At 38.8% G+C, this 6,029-nt stretch overlaps 1 non-coding gene across 1 annotated transcript; it reads right to left on the reverse strand.

Moving 5' to 3' along the window:
• Nucleotides 1-1,013: 1,013 nt before the first annotated feature.
• On the reverse strand, nucleotides 1,014-1,120 carry LOC122092511. The gene has a single exon (XR_006144172.1). It is a non-coding gene; the product is annotated as a small nucleolar RNA R71 (small nucleolar RNA).
• Nucleotides 1,121-6,029: the final 4,909 nt, after the last annotated feature.

Raw genomic sequence — 6,029 nt, forward strand, 5'->3', positions numbered from 1 at the left:
AACATGGTGTGTGCACAAAGATTCCATCCATACCTAGCTTTTTCTAGGTTGAAATGAAGAGAGAGAGTGGCATAGGAGGTTGTACTTACCTTCGGTAGTGATTCTGGCAACAAGGTAGCAGCCGGCACCAAGGTAGGCCTCCAATCCCCTTCTTCTTCCTCTTCTTCTTCCTTCCTCTCCTCTTTCTCTCCTCTCCTATATTGGGCACAAGGGAAATGTCTCATTTCCCAACTTATAACTTAAGTTGGCCTTAAGGGTCTGTATGGTTTGAACCTCTTTTGAACCAATCGGGTTAAAATGAGTTTCGGGACACGAGGACCCGCACATTAAGGTCCATAAGGTGTTCACATCAAAAGAAAGATGTGGAGAATGATTTGGGATTATCCAGAATCATTTATGATGCGAGTGGCTGAACCCATAAGCATCGGAACCTCGACCTTAGCCTATGGACCCACCGAAAACACGCACCGGATTTATGCCCAGGCTGCTTCCGGCGGTGGTTTGTTTTCGGTGGTCAAGACAGCTTGTTGTCCCATGGTTGGTCTCACACAGGTGGTTTCCCTCAGACATGCCCAAGGCTTTTTGACAATTATGATACATTCCAGAAATCAAGTGTGGGGAGTCAGGCACTTACCGTTTAGGATCAAAAGGCATAATTCCCCTCTAGTTAGATAGGCATCCAATATATGAACATGTGGGGCATCTCTACCCCTTCGGTAATACTCAATCGCGAGCCAAAACCCAGTCATACTTTTAATCTCTGATACGAGGCTTGTCACAATAGTTCAAATTAGACCGGATTGGGCTATGGGTGTATCAATTTAAGGAGGTTTGTGTTCTGATTAAGGTCCAATAGTTGACTGATGATGCTATAAAATTAAGGTTCATAACTTTTGCGCTCAATAACCAAGCTAAGAAATGGCTCTATGGTCTGCCTACTAATTCCATTACCACATGGGATGGGTTTACTCTAGTCTTCCCAAAAAAAATTCTTTTCTTTGCATAAAACCAATAAACTCAAGAGTGATATTCTTCAATTTTAGAAGAAACCTACTGAGTCGTTCTCCAAATTTATGGAGAGATTTAAGGACCTCCTTCAAGGGTGCCCTCACCATGGAATTGATATATGACAATTTTATCAAATCATTTATGAGGGTATTGATTATCAAACCAAGCAGTTGTTAGAGTCTATGTGCCCCAAAGGTTTTACATCTTTTACAGATGAAGACGATACTTGGAACTTTTTACTTGAATTCGCTAAGAAAACCAAAGAATGGGAGTCTACTCAAGAAATTGAGAGGACAAATAAGGGTTACCTTGTAGAAGGTGTTGTGACCAAAGAGGCTCAACTTGAGAGTCTTATCAAGAGACTTGAAGCCATAGTAGTCAAAGGACCTACCCAACTGAACCAAATAAATCATTCTATACCTATGTGTAGTTGGTGCCAATCTCCCATGCATGTGATGGAGGAGTGCCCTAATATTTCTCGTGTGAATGGTTTAAATATAGGTCCTGAAAATGTAAATCCCAGGTCCCAAATCAACCCTTATAGTCAAACCTATAATCCAGAATGGAGGAACCATCCTAACTTCTCTTGGAATCAAGCCAATAATCAAGTAGGTCCTAATTTTCAACCTTTGAGTCAAAGGCAGTTTGTTCCCCAACAAGCCAATCAAAGGAACATACCCCCTAATCAGTAGAATAATTTTAGGATCCCCACTCAATCTGCTATTCCACCACCTCCTGTAAATCAACCTCTAGGATTCATAAGAGGAGGTGGTGATTTGGCTAGGCTTTCTTCTTTAGAGAAAAGCATGGAACTTCTCATGAGTACTTTTATGACAAGCCAACATAACATAGAGAAGCAAATCTCCCAACTTGCTAATGTTTTGCTAATGTTTTGCATGAAAGGGAGAAAGGGACAATGCCTAGTCAGCTAAACCAAATCCTAGGAATGTGAATATGAATCATCAACCAGTTCCGAATCAATTGAATTCAATTCAAAAGAGTCCACAACAAGATCCCTCCAACCAATGTAATGTTGTTTATGCTCTTAGGAGTGGCCGAGAGTACCAACAGAGTGTTCCTAAATCTTCCCCATTTATTACTCTTATTAACTCTCTTTCTGTTGAGGACACAAGTGTGCCTTTCGTTCCAGGTTTGTCTTATGAACCTAAAGATTCTTCTGAAATTAAAGATGATTTGGTTGAGGAAACCAAAAATGATTCTTTAGAAAAAGAGAAAAATCCTAACAGTGCCTATGTTCCTCCTATCCCCTTTCCTAGTCGGTTGGTAAACAAAAAGAAGACTACTTCCATGGACAAAATTTTAGAAGTTTTCAAGAAGGTAGAAGTGAACATCCCTCTTTTGGATACCATATTCTAGATCCCAACCTATGCAAAGGTCCTGAAAGATTTGTGTACTCACAAACGTATTACTAGTGTGCCCAAAAAGACGTTCTTGGCAAGTAACATTAGTTCCATAATTACTCAGCATATAGCCGTCAAGTATAAGGATCCAGGGAGCCCTACCATAGCTTGTGTCATAGGCGACACCTACATTGAGCATGCATTACTTGACCTTGGCGCAAGTGTGAATCTTTTGCCTTACCATGTGTATAAGCAACTAGGATTGGGAGAATGAAAAGCCACTGGAACTACTCTTCAGTTGGCATGTAGATCTATTAAGTTCCTAAAGGGATGGTTGAGGATGTCTTACTTAAAGTTGGAGAATTTTTATTCCCTATTGATTTCATTATTTTAGACACCCAACTAGTTACCAACATTCGGGACTAGATCCCAATTATTCTTGGTAGACCATTCCTTGCAACCAGCAATGCCATAATTAATTGTAGAAAAGGTACTATGAAACTTTCTTTTGGTAACACTTCTGTGGATTTTAATGTCTTTAGGTTGGGTAAGCAACCAAATCTTTATGAGAAGGAAGTTTATATGCTCCAGAAAATTCCAGATTCTATTAAGACTTAACTTGATATTGATTTTGATTCTGAATTTCAAGAGTGTACGGAAAAATTGGGTGGTTCTGATGATGGAATTATGTCTGAGGTTTGGAGTCTCCAACCACCTATAGAACCCTTAGGACCCCCTTCCAATTCCATTCCTAAACCTTCTATAGTGGAACCCCCTAAGCTAGATCTTAAGGAGTTACCATTTGATTTAAGGTATGCTTTCCTAGGGCCTGACCAGACTCTTTCAATAATTTTTTTTTCAAATTTGACTTCTAGCCAGGAAGAGAAATTACTTAAAGTGTCAAAATACAATAAGAAAGCCCTAGGTTGGACCGTGACTGACATCAAAGGAATTAGCCCTTCTATTGTTCAATATCATATTCACCTCATTGAGAGGTCCAAACCTTCAACAGAACCCCAAAGGAGAGCTAACCCAGTGATGAAGAAATCCATTCAAAAAGAAATTCTAAAGTAGATGGATAATGGGATCATTTATTACATTCTTGACAGGGGCATTTGCCATAGATCATTTAAGGCCCTCATGAAGAAATTTTGGATCTCCCATATGTTGAAGTCCTTCAGTGAGTTGTCATCTTCTGCTCTAAAAAAGATCATGGATCTCCATGAACCTCTTTATATAGATGACAAACTTTTACCCAGGTATGACCCCCTTATATTGTCTTTGCTTTTAATTCTTTCCATGCATTGAGGACATTGCATGACTTAAGTGTGGGGGAGAGAAACCAGTTCTTTATATTTTTGTTTTTTCCCCATTGTTTTTGTTTATTTTTCTTTTTGTTTTTTAGCTTGCTAAGGATGAAGTCCTACTTTGGTTTTTAGTTAATGATCATACCATTCGGTCGGTTGATGTATGAAAGTAATAATTTTGATCATGGTACCCATCTTGAACACATAAAAACACTATTGAGAAGAAAGAAACAAGTTTGTGCCTTGAGGTGGGACTCTTTTTTGAAAAATAAGAAACCCTTGTTTTACGGTGTTGGACCATATGTAAGTCTATGGGTTCCTTGTACTCTTGATTTAGAGTTGAGATCTTCTTTTTAATTTGGTATGTGTTGACAAATACACAATTTTAAATGAAGTGTGGAAAGTAATACAAATGAAAATTAAGAGTTGATCTCCTTAGAACTAGACAAGGCATTGTGCCTTAGGAAGCGTGGTGTCTTGATCGAAACTCTTAGAGAATAAATTTCTGAAAGAACTCTAGCATCACTGTCGATGTGGGTATATGCAAAAAATGAAGCTACATAGTAACTTGGGTGTCTGGTGTTTGCTCCACCATGTCATTTAGGCCAACAGTAGTGGAGTAGGTTAGAGTTATTATGAAAGAAAAAAAAACCACACAATAGGAAAGTGTGTGTAAATGTCATCAATGCCTTGGTAACATGTTTGGTCAAAAACACTCCAACGCCTTAGTCTTTGGTTCCCTATTACTTCACAAGTGGTCTTGCCTTAAGATAAGGATGTTTTGGAAGAGACAATGTGAATTCTAAATGAAAGAAATATGTTTGTGCCTAATATCGATATGGAGTAATAAAATTTAAGTGTGGGGGTCCCTAGATTAAGTGCAAGCGAATTATCTTTACTCCGGATCGGTATGGCCCTTACCTTTAGCCAAAGATGGGATTTCGTTTTCTTTTGAATTTTAGGTGTATATTCACTGCAAATACCCATGAGACATAACTCGTCACCAGGGGAGACCTAGGGGTTTAAAGGGTTGTTGCACATGCTAAGTGCAACTGTGATTCCTATAAAAGGGAGTTAGGTTTTTTGTTTTTATTCTTTTTCTTTTTGTTTTGCTCGAGGACTAGAAAATTCTAAGTGTGGGGGAATTTTAATGACCACATTTATGTGTGAAATCTAGGGTAGTAAGTCATGCATTTTACATATTTAGAATGGAGCTACCTTGGGTTTTGCTCTCTTTTTGCAGGTTTTATATTTTCAAGGCCTTAAGGACTATCGGAAGCTATATCCCCAATTTTACCAGTAAAGAGGCCTTGTTTCTTTTATGGTTGCGAAGAGTATGAAATTCTGAGCAAGATGGATGTATTCAATTAAAAGTACACATCCGTTTGGTCACTCGTATAAGTGATTATTCTTTTCAGGCCAGAAAAAGAATAATGGATCAGAATTGAACTGATATGCAGAACCAGCCCATCTGCAATTGTCCTAGGGGTATAAAAAATATTCTAAGATGCCAACAAGGATTGATGGACCACACCCTTAAGTGACTGAAGACTCGTTTTTTGTAACAACAACTACCGAGCGTGGTTGGTGAGTTTTGGTGTGCAAAATCCCTTGCTCATTAGGAGGTCTCAAGTTCGAACCTCTTGGTTGCCATTAAAGCAAGGAGGTCAGCCAACTCTTTGTGCGCAAGTTTGAAGAGAGAGAAAAAGAAGGAAATAAAGGAGAAAAAAATTTAAAAAAAAGGAAAGAAAATAGGAAAAAATCATTGGAAATCCCTCCTACCTTTTCTCTCCTCTCTCTGTCTCTCTCTCTCTCTCTCTCTCTCTCTGTCTCCCCTCCACCTCACCAACCTCAAGAGGCTGCCCATGTTTGAAGAAAAGTAAAAAAATAATAAAAAAAAGAAGAGAAAAAATAAGAAAAAATAAGAAAAAAAGGCAAGAAATCAAAAAATCCTCTACTTCCTATTTTATCTCCCAATCCTCCCTCCACATCACCACAAAATTGTCCAAGGTAGCGGATCCCCTTGGTCGTCCTCCTGTCTCCCCTATTCCTTATAAAAAGGAGTCCACCAAACCCTAAAGGGTTGTCCCTCTCATTCCCTCTTCTTACTACCCTTTCAATTCTTAATTTATGACTTAAATTTTAGTTTTTACTTTGATGCTTTCCCTTTGCCCTAAAGTTCATGGCTAGATTATGTGTTGGCTTTGCCCCTCTCTAGCTATAGAACCATCCTTTTATTTTGATTATTTATATTGCATCCCTTCCCCTAAATCCAAGTAGAAAAGCCCTTGTAAGAGTACTCTCTGGTCAAGTAGGGAAGCTCGTATTATTTATGGTGCATCCCTTGGGCTAA

Source organism: Macadamia integrifolia, chromosome 10, assembly GCF_013358625.1.
Source record: "Macadamia integrifolia cultivar HAES 741 chromosome 10, SCU_Mint_v3, whole genome shotgun sequence".
NCBI classification, from domain to species: Eukaryota; Viridiplantae; Streptophyta; class Magnoliopsida; order Proteales; family Proteaceae; genus Macadamia; species Macadamia integrifolia.